This window comes from Ursus arctos, unplaced genomic scaffold, assembly GCF_023065955.2.
Source record: "Ursus arctos isolate Adak ecotype North America unplaced genomic scaffold, UrsArc2.0 scaffold_1, whole genome shotgun sequence".
NCBI classification, from domain to species: domain Eukaryota; kingdom Metazoa; phylum Chordata; class Mammalia; order Carnivora; family Ursidae; genus Ursus; species Ursus arctos.
In genome coordinates this window covers 20,113,395-20,140,032 of record NW_026622763.1, presented here as the reverse complement: position 1 = coordinate 20,140,032, position 26,638 = coordinate 20,113,395, and the positions used below count along the sequence as shown (strand labels likewise).

The following is a 26,638-nucleotide window of genomic DNA, read 5'->3' as shown; positions in this document are numbered from 1 at the left end:
TGTTCGAGTATGTCTGATGGGCCTGGTTCTACCTTGGGAGGTGGGGATTCAAACATTAATGAGACACGTTCCTTTCCTTTAAGGAGCTCGTGCTCTGTTGAGGGAGAAAAAAAAGCATAAGCACAAATGCAACCTCGTGAGAGAGGTACTCTAATGAAGGCAGACTAGATGTTAGATTGGCAGCACAAAGGAGGGAATGGTCCATGCTATAGAGGAGTCCGCAGGGAAGGCTTCACAGAGAAGAGAATACTGAGCAGTACTCATAATCAGCATAAGCAAGGGGGCCAAAGCCCTGAGGTAGCATTATAGTGGAGATGAAGAGGAAGAGAGGGATTACAGAGAGACCTAAGGAGTAAAATGAAAGGAGTGGTTGGCTATCCAGAATAAGGAAGGAAGGAATCCAGAGATAATGCCCAGATTTCTGGCCAGGATGATGCAGTGGCTGGTATGGTTATTAGCTTATAGAGTGTATCCAGGAGGAAGAATGCGTGGGGTAGTAATGAACTTGGTTTTAGACACACATAAGATATCTGCAGGACTTTCAGAAGAAAGTTGTTCCACGTACAGTTGAATTTATGAGCCTGGAGTTTGTGGGAGTTGCTTGAGCAGGAGAGAAAGACTGGGAGTTACCTGACAGTTTGGTGAAGTCTTTATAAAAGTTAATCTTTTCCAGGCTAGCCAGGTAAATAAATGATGTCTGAGGCTGTAATGATTGCTTAACCAGCCATAGCTTTTAGCTTGAAAGACTTTCTTATTTTTCTAAATTTTTCTTCTTAACTAGAAGACGTAAGCAAAGGAAAATAAATACAGCAGTGGGTAAAGGACTACAGAAGTACACCAAACAGTTGAAGTATCTTACAACAATTCTCACAATAGGAAAAAAATTTTTTCTAATTCTTGCGTCGTTAACTAGCAATACCTACCAAACCTTAAGTGATGGTCCATTTAGTTAATTCCATAATAATCACAACTAACTTGTATTACCAAAACAGCCCCTTGTCACGGAGTTTGTTTCTCCCTCGCTTATAAGAGTAGCAAATAGAGTCAGGGTCTAATAAAAGTGATGGAATTACTGAGACTTTGCTTTAACTATTTTCACTTAAAGGTCAGCAGCATTTGCACTTACTCTTCTCAAGACCCCGTAAGAGCAGAGCATTAGCAACAAGGGGCTATGAGTTCTAATTCTCATTCCTCTATTCTCTAGCACGATTGGTTCTCAAACTTTTGGGAGCTTCCGAATCTCCTAGAAAGCTTATTTCTTTTCTTTCTTTTTTTTTTTTTTTTTTTTTTTTTTTAAGAGAGAGACAGCCAGCGAGAGAGGGAACACAAGCAGGGGGAGTGGAAGAGGAAGAAGCAGGCTCCCAGAGGAACAGGGAGCCCGACGCGGGGCTCGATCCCAGGACCCTGGGATCAAGCCCTGAACCGAAGGCAGACGCTTAACAACTGAGCCACCCAGGCGCCCCAGAAAGCTTATTTCTTTTTTAAATTGAGATTTTGGAGCCCCAACCTCACTCATTCTCATTCAGTAGGTGTGGCATAGAGCGCAGGTATCTACAATTTTAGCAAGTACCCCAGGTGATTTTGAATAAAACTATATGACCATAGGCAAACTGAATCATTTCTTAGGGCTCAGTTTCCTCACCTGTAAAATGAGAAGGACACCTGCCTTGCCTATTCTTCAGGGTTTTTTTGAAATCCGGAACTACAGTGATATATGTGAAAGGGCTTTGAACACTATGGGTTCTCCACATAGGTAAGATGTCGATATTGTCTGGGGCAAGGCATCAATCACATAAAGGCCTTGTTAAGACACAGGTTGCTGGACTTAAAAATTTAAGGTAATTGTTAAATTTCTGAATCAAATTTCTGAATCTCACAAGAGGGTTTGTGAGTCAGTATGTCTGGGGTAGTGCCCAAGAATTTGTCTTTCTACCAAGTTCCCAGAGGATGAGGATGCTACTTGTTTGCAGACCAGGCTTTGTGAACCACTTATGTGGACTCAAAAGCACTGGTCTCAGGCCAATTTGCTGAAAGCTGTTGAGTTGGTTCTGAGCGTTCCTGATCTTACCATATAATTCTCTGGGCATAGGTTTTCATTGTTTATGATCCCCAAAACTTTATTCATTGATCCAATAAATATTTTCTGAGTACCTTCAATGTACCAGGCATTGCTTTTGGCACTGAAAATACTACCATCAACAAAAAAGACCCAAAAATGAATTAATAAAATGATACAAGATAACAAGTGCCATAAAAAACATGAAACAGAGTAATGGGATAGACGGTGGCTGGGCTGGGGAGTGGTTCTTCATATAGAGTGGTCAAGGAAGTCTCCTCTAAGGAAGTAACGTCTAAGCTGAGACCCTAATGAAATAAAGGAGTTCACCATACTAAGAGGGGGATAAGAGCACCCCACGCTGAAGGAATGGGGAATGCAAAGCTCAGAGGCTGGAATTAGTGAATGAGCAGTAGTAGTGTTACGGGATAAGACTGGAGAAGTGGGCAGGACCAGAGAATGTAGGATCTTGCAGGACTTGGTGGTGTAGATTATGAGTCAGGTCTGTAGTAGGGAATAGACCAGCCTTCCCAAAATGTAATGTGCATGCAAGTCACCAAGGATTCCCTTAAATGTAGACTCTGACTCAGTAGGCATAGGGCAGGGATTGACAGTCTGAATTTCTACGAAGCTAGATGCTGCTGCTGCTGCTGCTAGTAACCAGACCACACCTGAGCAGCAAGAGCACAGAAGAAAATGTTAGGAAGTAAATAGGTTCTGTTATCTCCCAACCAGGGAAAAGTGGTATTTTCCCTGAAGTGTGGATAAAAGTTAAAGGGAATGGTGAAAGTTGGGGACTGGGGAAAAATCATGATGCTGGGGAATTTGAGACAGTAAAAATTATTATTCAGGAGGAACCATGGTGTTCCTTCTAGGATACAAATAAAAAGACTAAAACATTGTCACCAAAATATAGAATCTGAATAAAAAAAGAATTCTCTCGGTAGTTTATTTAGAAGCAGCAGGAATAGATTTCCAGAGTGAGTTTGCTCACTGTTTAGTGCTGTTGCTTTCTCCCTGGCCCCACCAGCCCTGCGTTCCCCCTGCTTGCAAAAGTAGTGGCTGCTTCCACAACCTCTTTAACCTCCTATGGCTCCCTGTGGCTACTGACCACAGCCGGAGCTCAAAGCTGCCTGCCCCTCCCTCTCTTACACATTCTCTCCAGCCCTGCCAACCAATGCTGCTGACCCTTCTCCCTCCATCCCCCAGGTAAGGGCCTTGGCCTTGGTTGGAGACAGAGGAGAAAGAGAGGACTAACAAGGGCAGGGAGAAGAGGGTAGAAGCCCATCGCCTCTGCAGCCCAGCTTGAAAATACAGCCAGAATCTGCTTCCCCTTCCCTGCCCCTCCCCTCTCTGGGGGCGAGGGGTGGGAACAGAGTAGTTTTATGTTATAGGCCATACGGCTTTTTCTTTTAAGGAATAATCTTCCTAGAATGCATCCAGAAACACGGTAGTCCAAAAAAACCTTAAAATCGGATGACTTCCTTGCATAAACTTCTATACCGCACGCTAGATCCCTTGTTTGTTATCATAAGCACGTGTTTCCCCCAAATTTCCTGTTTTTTAGATGATTTGTGAATTGGAAATTTTGTCTGTGGAAGGAAAGCCACATTATTGAAGCTGTAAACAATAGAATGACTATGGCTTTAATCCTTTGAATAAGACTTTGTTTCCCATTGACTGAAAACTTCCTAAAGGAAGGAAAGCTAGGAACATTCAGGAAGGATTTGTATTTTATTTTACAGCAGCTTTGTGAAGGGGGAAAATCATTTGAAAACCTTAGATTCCCTTTCCTGGTTGATGGACATCAGAACACACAGCCGTGCTGGGCTCTGGCTGCAGAAGGTGGCTCCCCGCCCACCAAAGACTTCCTGATCCCAGTGCCAGCTTTGTTTTGTTATTGTCACACCGACACCAACAGACGTTCATCCTGTGCCAGAGTTTCGTATATTCCTGAGACAGGCTAGGAACAGGTGCACCCACCATTTATCTCAATTTATTTACATGGATCAAAAATATTCCCCTAATATAGTCCATATATCTTATATCATATACTCTATAATTTACTAATTATCTGTTCATTAAGGATATGTAAGCATAACAATTGCAAAATCAGTCATCATCCATTGAATTTTAAATTACTTTAAATCCCCTCCCCAAGAACTATATTTTCATTTGCTTGATACACCAACAATCATTTTCTTTAAAAATAAAGTGGAATTAATTAGCTGAATCATCCTTACAATTTGGGGGATAGGATCTGTGGAAAGAAGAAGCTGGCCTTAAATCCCAAAATGCTGATGTGGCCACTCCTGCTTTGTGCGAATTGTGTGCCGGAGGCATAAATTATGGAGCCCAGTGCACGGGCTGTTAGTCCCCATTGCAGAAGCCAAAAGGGCCTCCTGGACACCTGCCCTTTCAGAGATTCTGAGTGATATCATCCTCATTTATTAATCCCCATTGAATGAAGTATACCACGTGTCTCCCCATCCCCTTATGGCCACCAGTCCTTAGGGCTCTGTCTCAGGTATGTGTCTAGGGACATAATTTAGATATTCATCATCCTGAGAATTATATTTCAGGTAGCAAATCCTAATTATAGGTCTCCTCCATAAGTGACTTCCCAGAGACAGAAGGTACAGCTGAGGTTAGGCTTTGGTCTTTGTGAGGTGTAATTAGAGAAAGCAACACCTCTTCATCAACAGAGTCCTGTCTTTATGGCATTTACCTGTGCCAATGGGAAGAGCCAGCCTCCCACTCTGTTAGAGACACACTGGGGAAAAGACACTGGGCCTTGGCTGGAAGACAAGATCCATTTCCAGTGTCTTCCAAAATTGTGCCTGCTTTGTCTTAAATTAGGGAAGGCCTTCAGGTTACTTTCAGTAGAAGAAGATTTAAAAGGCTGTTTCTATGTTAGAGTTTTTTAGTCTTTTGTCCAAACATGGACCCTTTTGAGAGTCTGTTGATAATTATGAATCATCTCTTTCCGCAAAAATGCACATACATGTAGACACACAAAATGTTGCATACCATTTCAAGGGGTCATGGACTCCTGGAGACCAGTAAACCTCAGATTAAGAACATGCGATCAAGACTTAGATACCTTTTAAAACTAGAGAAGTCAGTTTTATACCACACACCTCCAGAGCATTTAGGGGATGAAAGTTAAAGGGAAGGGCCTAAAAAATAGTACTTTTCTAAAACCGATCATGGCAGCTGCCTTTTTCCTGAGCAGCCATTATATAGTACAGACTGAAACACCAGCTTACACTCTAAGACAGAATGGTATCTCATGGTTATAGAGATGTCCAATATATACTGTCTATGTAATAACAGGTACCCTGATGGTTGCTTGGTAAATATATGAGGCCAAGAGCTCTGCCCATAGTACTTATTTATTCCTCACAACAGCCACACAAGGTAAATATCACTAACCCTTTCTACAGCTAAGGGACACTGAGAATGGAAAGAAGAAAGCGACTTTCCCAAAATCACACAGCACTAAGCAGCAAAAATGGGGCTCTGCCCCCCAAAACTCTCTGTCTCCAGAGGCCCTGCTCTGAATACAGCATGAGAACGCAGACCTATTGAATTTTGTAATTAGCTTTTTTATTTCTCTTAGAGGTCTTGAGGCAGTTATCAGGCAGAGTAGGAAACAGAAGCACTTTAAGACTACTTAATGCATAACCCCACGACCTTGCAAAGACAGCTCCAGCACGGCTCCCTAGAAGAGACCCGAAGGCAGACGTCCAGCTAGACAGTGGCACTGGGAGCCTGTCTTAAGGCTGCAACTGGTGAACAAGCACAGAAGGCTTCCCTCCCCTCTAACTGGTGCGGCTTCAGCTGCCTCCGGCCACTATCATTAGAAGCGGCAGTCCTTCCTTCCTTCAGTCTGAGAGGCTTTGTGCCGCGCTCCCGCCTGGCGCTTGTGGTTTGGAGGATGCGTAGAGTTCTGCCCCAGACCGGCACTGCTCCTCTGCTCCCCTCCTCTAGGTCACTGCCTGCCTGTCACTCTGCTGCCCTCTGCGGAGGAGGCCAAGTGGGGATGAGGAACCTGTGCTTCTACCCTACCGTCAACTGTGAATATAAAAACAGTCACGCATTCAGACGATTCTAACATTAGGCTTTTCTAAATATAAGTGGCAGCCTGGGACACAGTCCAGAATCTAGTATAGATGAATGAAGCAATCAAAGCCTTAAAGGACTTTAACCAAAGTAAGAGGATCAAGTAACATAAGTCAAAGAAACTTCACTTACTTCGGTCACTTTAGGATTAACCTGATGAACTTGAGGCATTTTTCATGGGAGGCAGTATACTGTAGTGGCTAAGGGGGTGGCTCTGGAACCTAGTGCTTGGGTTCTGATGGGGATTCCACCACTTGCTGTTGGACTTCATACAAGTTACTTCATCTCTCTGTGCCTTGGTTTTCTTATCTGTAAAATGGAGATAATAGTACGTAGGTCAAAAATTGTCCTAAAGATTAGATATATTAATAAATATATTATAGTTAAAACATCATAAGCATTCAAAAAGTGTTCATTAGTATTATGGTTATCATTTGGCCATTTTCACTGAAGCACGAGCTATTTTGTCCATAGAGCTAAAAGGAGATTGTGAAGACCCAGATAAGTTATACCTACTTCCTTGCAGAAGTGCGAGGGTGGTGAGGTAAGCTCGTGAACTTGGCATAAGGCCTCAAAAACAAGATTAGTGGAGGGGGCGACTGTGTGGCACAGTCAGTTAAGGAGTCTGCTGGAGACTCTCTGTCCCTCTCCTCCTGTCCCTCCCACTAGTGCGTGCTCTCTCTCTAATACATGAATGAATAAATCTTTAAAAAAAAAAAAAAAGATTAGTGGAGTCCCAGTGGTCCAGGTCCATTGCTCTATTACAAACTATCTCAAAATATAGTGGCTTAAAACAGAAGCAATTTCTTATTTCCTATGTTTCTATAGGTTGATCAGACAGTTCTAGTTTTATAGAGTGTTGTCTAGGGTCCTAAGTTGTCTGGAACAACCAAAATAGCCTGATTCACATCCCAGCTGGAAACTCAGCTAGGGTTGTTAGCCAAGGTCTTTGGTTTTCTGTGATGAGACCTGTTCACATGGTTTGTAGGGCTCCCTCCCAGTATGGCAACTGGTTCCAAAAAAATAACATTCCAAGACATTAAAGCAGAAGGTACAGATTTCTTAAGGCCCAGTCTTGGAGTTTAGACAGCATCATTTCTGATGCATCCTATTGGTCAAAATAGGTCATTGACCAGTCTAGATTCAAAGGGAGTGACAATAGGGTCACCTGGTTGGCTCTGTCGGTTAACTGTCTGACTCTTGATCTCAGTTCAGGTCTTGACCTCAGAGTCATGAGTTCAAGCCCTGCATTGGACTCCACACTTGACTGGCGTAGAGCCTACTTTAAAAAACAAACAAACAAAAAATGGTGTGACTATAAACTCTACTTCTTGATCAGGGAATAGCTAGCACATTGCAAAAGAACATATGGGATGGGAGATATTGTTGCAGCTATCGTTAGAACCATGATCTACCACAACCCAGGGAATAGTAAGAAACTAGATTTTCTTAACAGTGTTTGGATTGAGTGACTCAATGAGGAAGACAACTCTGAGCTTGGATCACCAACTTACCTACTAAAATGAAGAAGTAAATGGAATTAAATGTTTTAATTTAGCAAAACTTGTTTATATATGATTTAAATAGGGTTATTCTTCAGAATACAGAAAACAGTTCCTTTGGCTTAAAGTCATACTCGGAAGCATAAATGAGAATAGATAAAGGACGTTTGGTTGGAGAAAATAATTTTCAATAAAGAGAATTTTTAAAGTAAAAGCTTTTTCTTAAAGAAATGGTAGATGGTAAAACCACATGCCCCCTGAATAGAGACATAGGTGAGCTTATAGTGAAAAACTGAAAGGTATTATGTTGAAGTGAACAAAGTAGAAGACAACAAAGAGCATCTGAATAATAAATAGGAAAAGTCAGACAAGAGGTCCACAGAATCCTGTAATTGCCATTACTGAAATTTTTATTTTCCCCCACCTCCTTGCTCATATACAATTATTTTAAAAGTGTGGTATACTTTATGCTTACTTTGTATTTTACATTTCAATTTATTGGGGGGAGGGGGACTAAAAGTCTTTATAGAACTTCTGGATATGGCTATAGTAATGCATGGAATTACAAAATAAGTTTGGAGGTAATCTAACCAAATGAATTATTATTTACCCTGACTCTCCAGTGCCCCATGATTGTAGAAAGTCTGGTCTTTGAGATAATTTAGAGATGCATAATGTTAGAAATGCAATAGCAGAAAGATTTTGGTAGATATTTCAATGTTGGGGAGAAAAGAAAGCAATGAGAAATGACACCAAGGTTTGGGGCCTGGATGATAAATGAATGGTTATGTTTCCTGGAGTGATTAAGAAGCTAAGTAGAGGGGAAAGTGAATTGTCTATTGCAGGGGGAAACAAGTTTGGGACTAAAAGAATATTTTAAAGCAAAGTAGCAGCTAGCCAGTAGTTTTCTGAACATACTGATATCTCTGGCTTACTTCTATTTGGGAAAGGGGCCCTACTCATTCTCCTTTTATGAGACTATAACTTTTTATTATTCATTTTACTGTTTGTCATTTATTGAGTTGTTTCTACCCACTGTGTTTACAGCTCACATAAAATACTGAAGACAATCAAATATACAGAAACAAGGCTGGGAAATGCAACTCCCCCAGTGAAAATGGCATTAGTGTCTAGTAGCAGCTGCACACTGTAAAACAACTGGAATCACCTCAGACAGAAGGCAAATGAAAAACAAGGGAAATGAGTATACAGATGCCTCGATGGAAAACTTGTTTTTTAATAGAGGTGGTTCTAAATGGGCCATCGGGAAAAGAGGGTAAGCTGTCTAGATGAGAAACTAGACAATCCATCAAGAATGGAATGAAGAGAAGAAAAAGGTAAGGTTCTCATGGGAACAGGATATAAAATTGATGACAATGGGGCCTTCGTAGAAAATGAAGAGCAACATAACAATGTGTGCTATGTATTATTTGCATAAACTCCAAAGAACTTGGCACCGTCTGCATTTTCCACATCACAATCATAAACCAGGAAGTAAGAAAAAAAAGAGGTTTAAACAGCCAAAGTAGGGGCTGGAGTATTCAACTTTATTTTAGAGATTCCCCAGGACCTCAGTCTACAAATAATTCCAGTAAGCTTGGCTACTATCTCTTTTTCCGAACCCAACCATCTAAAATGAGATTCAGATTCAACATTTATATGCTATCTTCTACATTCATTACTTCACACTTGTTAAGCATTAACTATGCACTAGGCACTGTTCTAAATTCCATATGGATCAACTCATTTACCACCAGCGCAACCTACAGAATAAGGACTAGGATTATCCTCATTTTACAGATGAGGAGATTGGAACACAAAGAGGTTTGTAAAAGTACCCAAAAGCATGCAGCTGCTAAGTGGTAGAGTTGGGATATGAACCCAAGCTAGTCAAGTTCCTCCATTCTTTAACAACTAAGCCAGCCTTTCTTAAACTTGAGTGTGCATCAAAGTAATCTAAAGGGCTTTTTTTTTTTAAGTAGGCTCCACACCCAATGCAGGGCTTGAATTCACAACCTTGAGATCAAGAGTCCCGTGCCCCACCAACTGAGCCAGCGAGGTGTCCCTAAAGGACCTTTAAAACACAGGATGCTGAGCTCCACCCTCACAGTTTCTGATTCAGTATGTCTGGGGTGGGGCAAGAGACTTTATATTTCTAACAAGTTCCCTGATAATATTAGTTTGCTAGAGCTGCCATAACAAAGTACGACAGACTGTTATTATTGGCTTAATAACAGAAATTTATTTTCTCACTGTTCTGGAAACTTAAAGTCTGAGTCTAAGGTGTAGGCAGAGTTGGTTTCTTTCAAGGTCTCTCTCCTTGGTTTATAGATGGCTATCTTCTCCCTGTGTCTGCTCACGGTCATCCTTCTGTGTGTGTCTATGTCCTAATTTCTTCTTCCGAGGACACCAGTCATGATGGATTAGGGCTCATGCTATTGACCTCATTTTAATTTAATTACCTCTTATAAACCCTATATTCAAATACAATCACATTCTGAGGTAACTGAAGTTAGGCCTTCAACATAGGAATGGAGGAGAAGCAGGGAACATGATTCAGCCCATAACACCAGGTGATGCTGATGTCGACGCTGTTGGCCCAGGTTCCACAATTTCAGAACTACTGAATCAGGCAATACTACGTGCTGTGGCCTGTTCTGGGTGATTTTACGTATGTTTTCTCACTTCAATTACTATTTCATTTAACCCTCACATGAGAAAAATAACATTATTCTTACTTTTCTCAAGAAAATTGAGAATCAGAGATGTTAAATAACTTTCCTCAAATCGTACAGCTGGTGTAGCCGACACTGTTGGCTATACTATTACGACTAGCACCGGTTTCTACTCACAACACTTCTGACGCTAAATGTATGGATTTTCCACACCAAGTAATCCTCTCATTCCTTACAGACACCAACTGGGTGTCCTGCAATTTAATTCAATTCTGACACTACCTGGAGTTGGCGGAAAGCCCAAAAGTTAAGGGTGCAGTCCCACAAGACTGCCGCACTTCAGACACCAGTTGAAAGTAGTGGGTGTTCAGGTTACCCACACTTCTGTTTGACTAGGCTATAAATCAGAAGTTCTCATGACCCCTCCTCAGTTTTGATAATTTGCTAAAATGGATCACAGAACCCAGGGAAGTATTTTACTTACTATTACCGTTTTATTATAAAGGATATTATATAGGATACAACTGAATAGCCAGATGAAGAGGTACAGAGGGCAAGGTTCCACAAGGATCCCAAGCACAGGAGTTTCCGTTCTTATGGAATCTGGGATGCACTACTCTCCTGGAACATGGATGTGTTCACCAACACAAAAGCTGTCCTGACCCTTTCATTTAAGTATTTTATGGAAGTTCCATTATGTAGGTATGATTGACTAAATCATTGGCCATTGGTGATTGATTCAATGCCTAGCCTCTCCTCCCCAGAAGTTAGGGATGGGAGTCGGGCTGAAAATTGCAACCCTCTAATCACATAGTTGCTTCTTCTGGCAAACAAGCCTCCATCCTAGAGATATCTAGGGGCTTTCAGCCACCAATTTTCTCATTAACATAAAGTCAGGTGTGGTTGAAAGAATAACAGAAAACACTCCTATCACCTCTATCACTCAGAGAATTCCAAGGGTTTAGAAGTCCTGTTCTAGGAACCACAGGTGAATATCAAATATATATTTCTCATTATATCACAATACCTCAGCTGTGTACTCAGCATCCTTCTTCCCTTCCTCTTTTCTAACAGAATTTGATTTTATATAGGTATCCACCTCTCTCCCATGCATTCATGTGCTTCTATGGGGGCAACAGACCCAGCCCGTCCCAGTAACTGGTTCAGACACAGGCATGTGATAGAATTCTGGCCAATCAGATGTGAAGGAAAGCCTCATGAAAGGACTCTGAGGAAAGATTCCTGTGTCTAGGAGACAGGAACAAGAAAGTAGAAGATCTCTTTCCTTCCTTGACATTGTCATGACTGGATACGATGCCAGAACCTGCAACCCTCTTTCTACCAGCCTGAGGCTGAAACCTGCAGAGCTGAGAGAGGGGAAAAAAAAAAAAAAAAAAAGAACTCCTCTGTCCCTGATGACATTGCTGAAGGGCCGGATAGAACAAACTTCAACTCCCTTTCTCTAAACTCTATACTATGTGAGCAACTCGTTCCTTTACTGCTTGAAACAGTCTGTGTCAGGGTTTCTCTTCCTTGAAGCCAAAGGCATCCTATCTGATTCAGCTGGTAAATAGGGGTGTTAAGATTTGACTTACATGCATGTAGGAGAGAAGTTATAACTAAAAGAAGACGACCAAGGCTGGAGCCAAAATAAATTTGCAATACAAGAACTCAAAAAGCTTGGCAAATACTTTCACAAAAGGACAGATACTGCATGATTCCACTTACATGAGATATCTAGAGTAGTCAAAATGAAAACAGAGAGTAGAATGATGGTTGCCAAGGGCTGGGTGAGGGGAATATGGGGAGATGCTGTTTGATGAGCAGAGTTTCAGTTTTGCAAAGATGAAAAAGTTCTACTTATCTGTTATGCAACAATGTGAATAAACATTACTAAACAATATACTTTAAAAAGATTAAGAGGATAAATTTTATATTACATGGATTTTTATGCAATTAAAAAAATAGCTTGGCAAACTGGAGTCATTTATGCTCACACTTCAGAGGCCCAGAAGACATTATTATATAGAACACTGGCCTTGTTCCGTCCATCTTAAAGCCTTTGCACTGGCTGTTCCCCTGACTGACATGCTCTTCCCCACATCTGCATATTGCCACATCTCTCACTGCTTTCAAATCTTCAAATGTCACTTTCTCAACAAAGTCTATTCTGACCACCATATTGAATATTGCAACTTACCAACCCTCCTGTCCCCCAGCACTCCTCATTCCCCTTACCTTGTTCTATTTTTTCTTTCATTCTTATTATCACTTTCTAACATATTATACAATTTATTTATTTTGTTTATTATTTATTTTCTGCCTCCTCCCTCAAAAAGATAAGATCCACAAGAGCTAGGATCTTTGGGGTGCCTGGGTGGCTCAGTTGGCTCAGGTCACAATCCTAGGGTCCTGGGATGAGGCCCTGCTTCGGGATCCCTGTTCAGCAGGAAGTCTGCTTCCCTCTCCCTCTGCCTGCTGCTCCCCCTGCCTGTGTTCTCTGTCAAATAAATAAATAAAATCTTGAAAAAAAAAAAAAAAAAAAGAACTAGGATCTTTATCCACTTTGTTCCCTAATGTATCTCAAATACCTAGACTAATGCCTAGCTCATTGTTGGCACTCAATAAATATTTGTTGAAAGAATGAATGAGCATTAGTGTTCATCATGATAACTACAAGTCATCTGCTAAAAAATTTTGTATACATTGACATTATAAAATAATAAAACATGAAAAGTGACTTCTGTGCTAAGATGGCAGATCCAGTTTTGCTCCTGCCCCTAATCCTACAAAGACTATACTCAAGAGTATGGGAGAACAGAATAGGAGACAATAGCTCCAAAATGTGGAAGCTAGAGAGCAGACAGATCAATGGTAACCAACTTCGCAGATATGAAAAGTTAAATCTTAAGGTAGCACTGAGAATCAACCTAATTCATACCACAGAAACCTCAAAAGACTCAAAACAAGCAGCACCAAGTACCTCTGAAAATGGAAGTGGGGACCGGGAGTTATTAAAAGGAACACTTGGGGAAAGCTACCTGAGAAGTCTGATGCCTGCATCCCTCCCTATTCCAGTCTCTTGGCAAGAGTCCTCTCCTACCCTGTCATGGTGTATTCTCTGGAGAGGGAAAAGGGTGAATTCTTGGACATTAGGAACTGGGTACTGTATCAAAAACAGGCAGATTCAATGACTAAAGGCATGTTGAATGCTGAATATTCCCAGAACACTGGCAGACTTTTAGTCTTCACGCAGAAGATTAGAAGAGTTTTTTATTGAACAATCAAACCAGACAATGGAGAAATACCTAAAGACCCTAACATTTAGGGTTGCCTATCAAGTGGCCCAATGAGATCACTGCACAGTAAAGCTCAAAATGGACAAAACCCATCCAAGTACTCAAAGCTTCTAATTATATTCTTAGTCCTCATTTTTAAAATAAGCAGATAATCAAGGATTCACCCCAAAAAAGATGCTAAAATATCACAATATACAGAAAATTAAATAAATATTCACCAGACAGCTGGGGTAGGTCTCTAACATGGAAGACAGAGGCCAGAAATGAACAAGCAAAAAACAACTTGTAAGAAATGGTCTATGTAGAGAGAATACTTTAAAAATTACCCCCCCCCAATCACGTTATTACTATGCTCAGAAAGATAAGATGTTGCCTTCATGTAAAAAGATCAGGATGCTATTCTTTTAAAAGATTATTCAGAGAACAAAAAGGTGCTTTGGGAAATAATAAACAGGATGGTAGAAATGAAAATCTCAATTGAAAGATTAGAAAATAAAGTTGAAGAAATCTCCCAAAAGCAGTTCAAAAAGGCAAGGAGATGGAAAATGGAGAAAAATGATAAGAAAAGTAGAAGACCAACTCAGAAATATCAATATTTGAATAATAAGAATTCAAGAAAGAGAGCAGAGAGAAAATCAAAGGAAGAGAATCATCAGAAGTTTTCAAGAAAATGCCCCAGCAGTAAGTTACATGAGTTTTCAGATTGAAAGGCCTGCTGAGTGTCCAGCACAATGGTAAATTTAGACCCACAGGATGGCACACATTGTGAAATTCCAGAGCATTAGGAACAAAGAGAAGGATGAGTGGTAACCTACTAGCAAACGTCTACCTGCAAATTTCTTTTTTCCAGGGAAAAAAATCACATACAAAGGATTAGGAATCACAACGGTGCTTCAAACCTCTTAAAAGCAACACCTAGAATGGGTCTATGGGGGCCTACCCATAGTCATTTTCCTGATCCCTAATCATATAGTTTGGGATGGACACATTTGGTATTCGGAAGAACCCCACATTGGTTCCTGTCAAGACAGGAACACACAAGACAAGCAAGGCCAAGGTCAAGCCCTGACTGATTTGATTGGTAAAGATATAACAAGCCACTTTTAGATTTAGACAGTTTGTTAGTTAAATAGTGAAAAGAAGAATAAGCCAAAGATGCCAGCTCCCCTGTAATCTTTGTCCTACACACCAAAAAGGTTGACATTGAAACAAAAGGGACCAGATGACTGCAATATGAGGTATAGACACCCTGTTGCTGTGGAGCCACTTCTAGACTCCATCGACGCAGTTCACATTGTGTAGCTCCACTGGTGGGAAGGGCATGGCAGAGTCCCATACTTCATTAGACAGAATCCCAGAGGAGACAGGGAAACAAGTGAGAGATGGCCTCGCAGCCCCTTCTGTTCTCGGATGATCACATGGCATTTTTCCAAGACTCAGATTAGCTGCAGTTCAAGCCAGCCCTTGCCTATCTGGTTTACTTGGATACCTGCAAGGTTGTTGGGTTACACACTGGAATTGTTCCCTTATACTCCCTTAGCCTGTGAAATAGGGCTATCATATTGCAGAAAGCTAACAAGAAACCTCTAAATTTGCTTCCCCAGTCCTCAATTATGAAAGTAAATCATAAACAATATCATATCTCCAGGGAAAATGGCAGAGATTAGTGTAACCCTTAGAGACCTCATAGTTGACCATCCCTATCATATTCCTATTTTCACCAATCTGGTTCCTGCAAAAAGCAGACAGATCCAGGAAGTTGATGGCAGACTACTGCAAATTCAAGCAAGTAGTTGCAGCTGTGGTATCTTTACTAGAGTACATTCACAAGACCTCAGGCACATTATATATGGTCACTCATCTGGCAAATTCTTCTTTTCCATCACTATTAAGAAAGCCAGAAGCAAGAGTTTATATTTACAGTCTTCCCCCAGGGCTATGTCCTAAATAAAATTAATCTATTGAGACAAAGGGATCAAAGCAAGGAAGAAGTACATGTAGAGGCCTCATAAGCAATGGAAAGATTAAAAAATAAAAAAATACATAATAATGTGTATTCAGATTTCTGACCATCAGTTCATATATTAGGACTACAATTAACTGAGAGAATAAAAGCACCAACCAGCCATGGTCTGGAGGAGTCTCACTTCCATAAAATTCATGATTCATTACCAAATGAGTCCTTACAATCCCCAGAAATAATACTGAATCCCAAATAACTTCCAGGACTATTTAATCTTTCCTGTTCTCCTCAAATCACCAATCTCTCTTTTCTCCCTCCCCTACAACCACACCCACCATTCATGACTGAGCCTCTTCCAGAACTCATCAAATGGGAGTTCTTTCCTTTTCCTGAAACCAAGTATCTATAGCTATCCTAGCCTCCTCCCTACAGTTGTGATAGAGGAACTGTCATACTTTTGCTAGTCCTATCTCCTATGTTTTGATTCTTACCTCTCCCTTATAAAGAGAATCATATACTGTCTCTCAATCCTTCTTTGTCTTGCACATTCATCTTTTTCATGAATCCTTCCCATTAGTTTTTCAATGCACTCATATCTCTCGCTCTTAAAAACAAAAGTTTCAGGGCACCTGGGTGGTGCAGTTGGTTGAGCATCTGACTCTTGGTTTCAGCTCAGGCAGTGATCTCAATGTCATGAGATCAAACTGCACATTGGGCTTCATGCTCAGCTTGGTATCTGCTTGAGATTCTCTCTCCCTCTCCCTCCGCCCTTCCTGCTCATGCTCTCTCTCTTGCTCGCTAGAATAAATAATCTTTTTTAAAAAAATTTCACTTGCCTTATTCCCCATTAGCTATCACCTATATTTTTCCTTCCCCTCACATCCAATCTTCTCATTGGCTCCCAAAGACAAGAAAGGTACATCAGTTAAGAACATGGATTCTGGCACCACACTCCCTGAATTAAAATATATCATTTAATGGCTCTATAACCACAGACAATTACTTCACATCTCTTTGCCTCAACTTCCCCATATGTAAAAAGATTGTAATATTATCTCTCTGATAATATTGGTATAACAATTAAATGAGTTACAGAGGCAAGGGGAAAATGGCCAAGTAGGAAGTACTGAGCTCTCCTCTTCTTCCCATGGACACACGAAGGATACAACTAAATATAGAGCAACTTCTGAAAATGACCTGAAGACTAACATAACAGCTCTTCCACAGCTGAAAATATAAAGAAAAAGCCACATCCAGAGGGTAGGAGGGAGAGAGACACAGTCTGGTCAGGAACCAAACCCAAAAATAATTTTAGGGCATGTGTAGGGAAGCAGGGATCTGTAAGAACTTTATCCAGGAACAGAAGTGTTGGTGGGCATCATTTCTCTTCCCCTCCTTTACCTTAGCTGGCCCAATAGTGGTGGGTGCCAGTTCTGACACTCTCTATCCACCTTGCCAGGACCACTCAACTTACCCTGATGTTCCCATGCAGACCTGCCCCACCCAACCCACAGGTTCCAGCAGGCACCACTTTGCAAAAGTGGCTGCCACCCTGCCAGACTCAACAGACAGCCTTGACCAGGACCAGTGCTCCTCCAGAATGACTTCCACCCAGGGGAAAGGACGAAGGCCAGCCTATCCACCAGCATATCTATAATAGTTATAGCCCAGTCACAATAGGAGGTTGCACACAGCCCACACAGGAAATACCCTTGGAATGCCTGGTTCTGGTGACCAGGGTGGACTGTGCTTCTGGGCCCCATAAGACACCTTCTATATATTGCCACTACTTTCAAGACAAGGAGACATAGCTGACCTTCCTAACACACAGAAACAACATGCCAAATGAAAGAACAAGACAAAACCTCAGAAAGGGAACTAAATGAGGGGTGCTTGGCTGGTTCAGTCAGAAGAGCACATGACTCCCGATCTTGGGATCATGAGTTTAAGCCCCACATGGGGTATAGAGATTACTTAAAATAAAACTAAAAAAAAAAAAAAAAAAAAAAAAAAAAAACTAAATGAAACAGAGATAAGCAATCTACCTGCTAAAGAAGTCAAAGTAATGGTCACAAGGATCTCAATGAAGTTGGGAGAACAGTGGATGAATTCGGTGAGAACTTCAACAAAGATATAAAAAAGAACAAATCAGATCTAAAAAATACAATAACTGAAATGAAAAATATACTAGAGGGAATCAACAGCAGATTAGAAGATGCAGAAAAACAGATCAGGAATCTGGAAGATGGGGTAATGAAAATCATCCAAGCTAAATAGCAAAAAGAATTTTTAAAAATGAAGAATTTTAAGGGATCTCTGGAAAAACATCAAGCATACTAACATTCAAATTATGGGGTTCCCATAAAGAGAACAGAAAAAGAAAGGGACAAAGAACTTATTTGAAGAAATAATAGCTGAAAACTTCCCTAACCTGGGGAAGAAAACAGACATCCAGATCCAGGAAGCACAGAAAGCCTCAGACAAGATGAACCCAAAGAGGCCACACCAACACACATAAAAAGTAAAATGCTAAAAATTAAAGATAAAGACAATCTTAAAAGCAGCAAGAGAGAAGCAATTAGTTACTTATAAGAGAAATCCCATAAGGCTATCAGCTGATTTTTCAGGAGAAATTTTGCAGGCCAGAAGAGAGTGGCATGTTCTAAGTGCTGAAAGGAAAAAAACCAACAACCAAGAATACTCTACCTCATAAAGTTATCATTCAGAGTTGATGGAGAGACAAAAAAAATTCCAAAGGAGTTCATCACCACTAAACCAGACTTACAAGAAATGTTGAAGGGACTTATTTATGTAGAAAAGAAAAAATTATAACTAGAAGTAAAAAAAAATTATGAAAGAAAAATTTCACTGGTAAAAGCAAACATATAGTAAAGATCAATCATTTATACAGCTATTATGAAGGTTAAAAAGACAAAAGTGGTAAAAATCAACCAAATCTACAGTAGTTAGTTAAGGGATACACAAAATGAAAAGATGTAAAATATAACATCAAAAACATAAACTGTGGAAGGGGGTGTAAAAATGTACTGCCTTTAGAATGTGTTTGAACTTAAGTGGCCATCAGCTTAAAATAAACTGCTATGTACATAGGGTGTTATACATGAACCATGTGGTAACCACAAACCAAAATTCTATAACAGGTACACAAAAAATGAAGAGAAAGTAATCCAAGCATAACAGTAAAAAAATTCATTAATTCGCCAGGGAAGACAGCAAGATAAGAAGAAAGGAACAGAGAAGAACTACAAAAACAATCAGACATTTAACAAAAGGACACTAAGTACACACCTAACAATAATAATTTTAAAGGTAAATGGACTAAATACTCCAATCAGAACACACAGGGTAACTAAATGGGTAAAGAACAAGACCCATCTATATGCTGCCTACAAGAGACTCATTTCAGGTCTCAAGGCACATACAGACCAAAAGTGAAGGAATGGAAAAAGATATTTCAGGCAAATGGAAGTGAAGAAAAAACTGGGGTAGCAATACTTATATCAGACAAAATACGACTTTATTACTTTTTAAAGGTTTTATTTATTTATTTATTTATTTGACAAGGAAAGAGAGCACAAGCAGGGGAGCAGCAGGCAGAGGGAGAGGGAGAGGGAGAAGCAGGCTCCCTGCCAAGCAGAGAGCCCAACTCAGGGCTCAATCTCAGGACCCTGGGATCATGACCTGAGCCGAAGGCAGATGCTTAACCAACTGAGCCACCCAGGCACCCTAGACAAAATAGACTTTAAAACCAAGGCTATAACAAGAAAAAAATAAGGGTATCACATAATAAAGGGATCAACCCAACAAGAGGATATAACATTTGTGAATATTTATGCACCCACGAAGGAGCACCTAAATATGTAAAGCAAATGTTGAAAAACTTAAAGGGAGAAATTGACAAGCAATACAATAATAGTAAGAGGTTTTAATACCCCACTTACACCAATGGATAGATCATCCAAACAGAAAATCAACAAGGAAGCAGTGGTTTTAAATGACACATTTGACCAGATGGACTTAACAGATACATTTACTCCAAAAACAACAAAAGACACATTATTTTCAAATGCACATGGAACATTCTCCAAGACAGATCACAGGTTAGGCCACAAAACAAGTCTCAGTCAATTTAAGAAGACTGCAATCATATCAAATATCCTTTCCAATCACAATGGTACAAAACTAGAAATTAATTACAAGAAAAAAGCTAGAAAAAAACCCACAAACATGGAGAATAAACAACAAACTACTAAACAATCATGGGTCAATAAAGAAATCAAAGAGAAAATTAAAAAATACTTTGAGACAAATGAAAATGGAAACAAAATGGTCCAAAATCTTTGGGATACAGCAAGCAACTCTAAGAAGAAAGATTATAGCAATTCAGGCCCACCTTAAGAACCAAGAAAAATCTCAAATAAACAATCTAATCTTACAACTAAAGGAACTAGAAAAGTGAGACTAACCAAAGCCCAAAGATACTAGAAGAAACTTAATAATAAAGATGAGAGTGGAAATAAATAAAACAAACAAAAAATATAAAAGATGAAAGAAACTAAGAGCTATACTTTGAAAAGATAAACAAAATTGATAAACCTTTAGCCATACTCTCAAGAAATAAGAGAGAAATCAATGAAAGAAATCAGATGAAAGACAACTTACAACTGACACCACAGAAATACAATTATAAGAGACTACTACAAAATTATGCCAAAAAAGTGGACAATGAAAAAGAAATAGATAAATTCCTAGAAACACACAATCTACCAAGACTGAATTATGAAGAAATAAAAAATCTGAACATACTGATTATTAGCAATGAAATTTAATCAATACAAAAACTCCCAACAAAGAGAAATCCAGGACCAGATGGCTTAACAAGTGAATTCTACCAAGTATTTTAAAAGTTAATACCTATCCTTCTCAAACTATTCCAAAATATAGAAGAGGAAAGAATACTTCCAAATTTATTCTATGAGGCCAACATTACTTGATACCAAAACCAAACGAAGACACCAAAATAATAAGAAAATTATAGGCCAATATCCCTGATGAATATAAATGCAAAAATCATCAACAAATATTAGCAGACATAATTCAACAATACATTAAAAGGATTATACACCATGATCAAGTGGATTTATTCTAGGGATGCAAGGGACGGTTCAACATCCACAAATCCATGTGATATATCAGAAAAAGCATTTGACAAAATTCAACATCCAGTCATGATAAAAACTTCCAGCAAAGTGGATATAGAGGGAATATACATCAACATAATAAAGGTCATTTATGACAAACCCACAGCTAACGTCATACTCAATGGTGAAAAGCTAAATGCTTTTCCTCTAAAATCAGAAACAAGACAAGGATGCCCACTGCCACCACTTTTACTGAACTGGAAGACCTACCCACAGCAATCACACAACAAAAAGAAATAAAAGGCATCCAAATTGGTAAGAAAGAAGTAAAATTTTCACTATTTGCAGAGGACATGATACTATATAAAGAAAACCTTAAAGACTCCACCAAGGAACTATCAAAACTAATAAATGGATTCAGTAAAGTTGAAAGATACAAAATTAATATATAGAAATATGTTGTGCTCTCGGGAGTTAAGATGGCGGAGGAGTAGGAGACACCTTTTTCAGCCGGTCCCCCAAGTCGAGCTGGATAGGAACCAGACCAGCCTAAACAACCACGGAACCAGCCTGAGATGCAGGAAGATGCATCTGGATCTCTACAAATGAACATCTCCAGCGCTGAGTATTGAGGTACGAAGCGGGGAGCCGTGAAACCGCGCACAGATATCGGAAGATAAACGGAAGGTGGAGGGAGCCGCCGCGTTTGGGTGCCGGGAAGCGGTAGCCATCTACACGGGGGAGCGGGCGGGCCCGCGGACGGCACCCGCAAAACAGCAGACTGAGACCGTGAGCCGGGAGCGCGCGCCACCAGGCTTCTCACGGAACTCCGATATCCCGGTGTGCTCACCGGAAATAGACTGAGACAGGGAGCTCCAGGAGAGCGGGGGTGACTGGCGGCTGGGGGCGTTAGAAACACAAAGGACAGAGATGTGCGGGCCCTGGAAGTGAGGGCTGGGACGCCGGGTGTGGGGCGCACATCCCGGGATGCTGCAGGGTTGATCAGCACCAACAGTAACGGAGTTCAAGTGGCCAGAACATTAGTGGAGAACGGGCCGCAATCCCTCTGTTCTGTGACAGAGGCTGAGATTCGGCCACTGCTGCTCTGACTCTCAGAAGAGGCACAGCAAACCGCCAGGGAAAGCCGCCAGAGAACAAAAGCCTGGAAATACCGGCTCAGAGAGTGCCCATCCCCATCCCCCCTCGCAGGGGACACAGAGACTCTACCCAAACAGGGTTGCCTGAGTATCGGCGCGGCAGGCCCCTCCCCCAGAACACAGAAGGCAGGCTGAAAAATCAAGAAGCCCACAACCCGGGCGCCTGGGTGGCGCAGTCATTGAGCGCCTGTCTTCGGCTTACGGCGTGATCCTGGCGATCCGGAAAGGAGTCCCTCATCGGGCTCCTCCGCTGGGAGCCTGCTTCTTCCTCCCCCACTCCCCTGCTTCTGTTCCCTCTCTTGCTGGTTGGCTGCCACATAAATAAATAAATAAAATCTTTAAAGAAGAAGCCCACATCCCTAAGATCCCTATAAAACAAGGGGCACGGCCTGGGACCCAGTCAATAATTTGGGCTCTGGACAACCCCGCAACCTCTCCTCATCAGAATGACAAGAAGGAGAAGCCCCCCCCAGCAAAGAAAAGACAGTGAGTGTGTGGCCTCTGCCACAGAAATAATGGATATGGATGTAACCAAATTATCAGAAATGGAATTCAGAGTAACGATGGTCAAAATGATGAGTAGAATTGAAAAACTATTAACGAAAAGGTTACTGAGAATATAGAATCCCTAAGGACAGAAATGAGAGCGAATCGGACAGAAATTAAAAATTCTATGAGCCAAATGCAGGCAAAACTAGAGGCTCTGACGGCCAGGGTCACCGAAGCAGAGGAACGTATTAGTGAATTGGAGGATGGGTTAATAGAGGAAAAAATGAAAATAGAAGCTGGTCTTAAAAAAATCCACGCCCACAAATATAGGTTACGGGAGATTACTGACTCAATGAAACGATCCAATGTCAGAATCATCGGCATCCCCGAGGGGTGGAGAAAAACGGAGGTCTAGAAGAGATAGTTGAACAAATTGTAGCTGAAAACTTCCCTAATCTAGCAAGGGAAACAAACATTCGTGTCCAAGAGGCAGAGAGGACCCCTCCCAAGCTCAACAACGACAAACCTACGCCACGTCACGTCATAGTGCATTTCGCAAATATTAGATCCAAGGATACAGTATTGAAAGCGGCCAGGGCAAAGAAATTTCTCACGTACCAAGGCAAAGGCATCAGAATTACGTCAGACCTGTCTACACAGACCTGGAATGAGAGAAAGGGTTGGGGGGTCATTTTTAAAGCTCTTTCAGAGAAAAACATGCAGCCAAGGATCCTTTATCCAGCAAGGCTGTCATTCAGAATTGATGGAGAAATAAAGACATTCCAGAAACGCCAATCATTAACCAATTTCGTAAGCACGAAACCAGCCCTACAGGAGATATTAAGGGGGCTTCTATAAAGATAAAAAGGCCCCAAGAGTGATACAGAACAGAAAGTCACAACCGATACAAACAAAGACTTTACTGGCAACATGGCATCATTAAAATCATATCTCTCAGTATTCAGTCCCAATGTGAATGGCTTAAATGCTCCCATAAATGCCACAGGGTTGCAGATTGGATAAAAAGAAACGACCCATCCATTTGCTGTCTACAAGAGACTCATTTTGAACCCAAAGATGCATTCAGACTGAGAGTAAGGGGATGGAGTACCATCTTTCATGCAAATGGACCTCAAAAGAAAGCTGTGGTAGCAATTATCATATCAGATAGATTGGATTTTAAATTAGAGACTATATTAGAGATGCAGAAGGGCACTATATTATTCTTAAGGGAAGTATTCAACAAGTGGATATGACAATTATAAATATATATGCCCCCAACAGGGGAGCAGCAAGATACACAAGCCAACTCTTAACCAGAATAAAGAGACATATAGATAAAAATACATTAATAGTAGGGGACCTCAACACTCCACTATCAGAAATAGACAGAACACCCTGGCAAAGACTAAGCAAAGAATCAAAGGCTTTCAATGCCATACTCGACGAGTTGGACCTCATAGATATATAGAACACTACACCCCAGAACCAAAGAATACTCATTCTATTCTAATGCCCATGGAAAATTCTCAAGAATAGACCATGTTCTGGGACACAAAACAGGTCTCAACCGATACCAAAAGATTGAAATTATCCCCTGCATATTCTCAGACCACAACACTCTGAAATTAGAACTCAACCACAAGGAAAAATTTGGAAGAAGCTCAAACACTTGGAGACTAAGAACCATCCTGCTCAGGAATGACTCGATAAACCAGGAAATCAAAAATCAACTTAAACAATTTATGGAGACCAACGAGAAAGAAAACACAACAGTCCAAAACCTATGGGATACTGCAAAGGCAGTCATAAGGGGGAAATACATAGCCATCCAAGCCTCACTCAAAAGAATAGAAAAATCTAAAATGCAATTTTTATATTCTCACCTCAAGAAGCTGGAACAGCAACAGAGGGACAGGCCTAATACACTCACGAGGAAGCAGTTGACCAAGATGAGAGCAGAAATCAATGAATTAGAAACCAGAAGCACAGTAGAGCAAATCAACAGGACTAGAAGCTGGTTCTTTGAGAGAATCAATAAAATTGACAGACCACTGGCAAGACTTATCCAATCACCCAGATTATTAAAATTATGAATGAAAAAGGAGAGGTCATGACCAACACCAATGAAATTGGAAGGATTATTAGAAACTATTATCGACAGCTATATGCCAAAAAACTAAGCAATCTGGAAGAGATGGAGGCCTTCCTGGAAACCTATAAACTACCAAGACTGAAAAAGGAAGAAATTGATTTCTTAAACAGGCCAATTAATTATGAAGAGATTGAGTCAGTGATAAACAACCTTCCAAATAACAAAACTCCAGGCCCAGACGGTTTTCCTGGGGAATTCTACCAAACATTCAAAGAAGAAATAATACCTATTCTCCTAAAGCTATTTCAAAAAATAGAAACAGAAGGAAAGCTACCAAACACATTCTATGAGGCCAATATTACCTTGATCCCCAAACCAGGCAAAGACCCCATCAAAAAGGAGAATTACAGACCAATTTCCCTAATGAATATGGACACCAAAATCCTCAACAAGATCCTTGCTAACAGAATCCAACAGTACATTAAAAGGATTATCCATCATGACCAAGTGGGATTCATACCTGGGATGCAAGCGTGGTTCAACATTCGCAGATCGATCAGCGTGATACATCATATCAACAAGAAAAGACTCAGGAACCATATGATCCTCTCAATTGATGCAGAAAAAGCATTTGACAAAATACAGCATCCTTTCCTGATTAAAACCCTTCAGAGTGTAGGAATAGAGGGTACATTTCTCAATCTCATAAAAGACATCTATGAAAAGCCTACAGCAAATATTATTCTCAATGGGGAAAAGCTGGAAGCCTTTCCCTTAAGATCAGGAACTCGACAAGGATGCCCACTCTTGCCACTATTATTCAACATAGCAGTAGAAGTCCTTGCAACAGCAATCAGACAACAAAAAGGGATCAAAGGTATCCAAATCGGCAGAGAAGAAGTCAAAATGTCTCTCTTCGCAGATGACATGATACTCTATATGGAAAACCCAAAAGAAGCCACTCCCAAACTATCAGAAGTTATAGAGCAATTCAGTAATGTGGCGGGATACAAAATCAACACTCAGAAATCAGTTGCATTTCTATACACGAATAACAAGACTGAAGAAAGAGAAATTAGGGAATCCATCCAATTTACAATAGTACCAAAAACCATACGTTACCTTGGAATTAACTTAACCAGAGACGTAAAGGACCTATATTCTAGAAACTATAAATCACTCTTGAAAGACATTGAGGAAGACATAAAAAGATGGAAAAATATTCCATGCTCATGGATCAGAAGAATTAACATACTTAAAATGTCCATGCTACCCAGAGCAATCTACACTTTCAATGCTATCCCGATCAAAATACCGAGGACATTTTTCAAAGAACTGGAACAAATAGTCCTTAAATTTGTATGGAAACAGAAAAGGCCCCGAATCTCCAAGGAACTGTTGAAAAGGAAAAACAAAGCTGGGGGCATCACAATGCCGGATTTCGAGCTGTACTACAAAGCTGTGATCACAAAGACAGCATGTCACTGGTTCAAAAACAGACACATAGACCAATGGAACAGAATAGAGAACCCAGAAATGGACCCTCGGTTCTTTGGGCAACTAATATTTGATAAAGCAGGAAAAAACATCTGGTGGAAAAAAGACAGTCTCTTCAATAAATGGTGCTGGGAAAATTGGACAGCTACATGCAAAAGAATGAAACTTGACCACTCTCTCACACCATACACAAAAATAAACTCCAAATGGATGAAAGACCTCGATGTGAGACAGGAATCCATCAAAATTCTAGAGAAGAACATAGGCAGCAACCTCTACGACATCGGCCAAAGCAACCTTTTTCATGACACATCTCCAAAGGCAAGAGAAACAAAAGATAAAATGAACTTATGGGACTTCATCAAGATAAAAAGCTTCTGCACAGCCAAGGAAACAGTTAAAAAAACTAAGAGGAAGCCCACGGAATGGGAGAATATATTTGCAAATGACACTACAGATAAAGGACTGGTATCCAAGATCTACAAAGAACTTCTCAAACTCAATACACGAGAAACAAATAAACAAATCAAAAAATGGGCAGAAGATATGAACAGACACTTTTCCAATGAAGACATACAAATGGCTAACAGACACATGAAAAAATGTTCAAAATCATTA

The 26,638-nt window shown here is 40.5% G+C and overlaps 1 long non-coding RNA gene across 1 annotated transcript in view; it reads right to left on the bottom strand.

The window, feature by feature from the left end:
- The window catches only part of LOC130544445 (uncharacterized), a 160,011-nt gene that overhangs the window by 128,877 nt on the left and 4,496 nt on the right, over positions 1–26,638 (bottom strand). Inside the window, exon 2 of the long non-coding RNA XR_008960734.1 lies at positions 6,314–6,490. This is a non-coding gene — a long non-coding RNA (uncharacterized LOC130544445). The remainder of the gene's footprint in view (positions 1–6,313; positions 6,491–26,638) is intronic.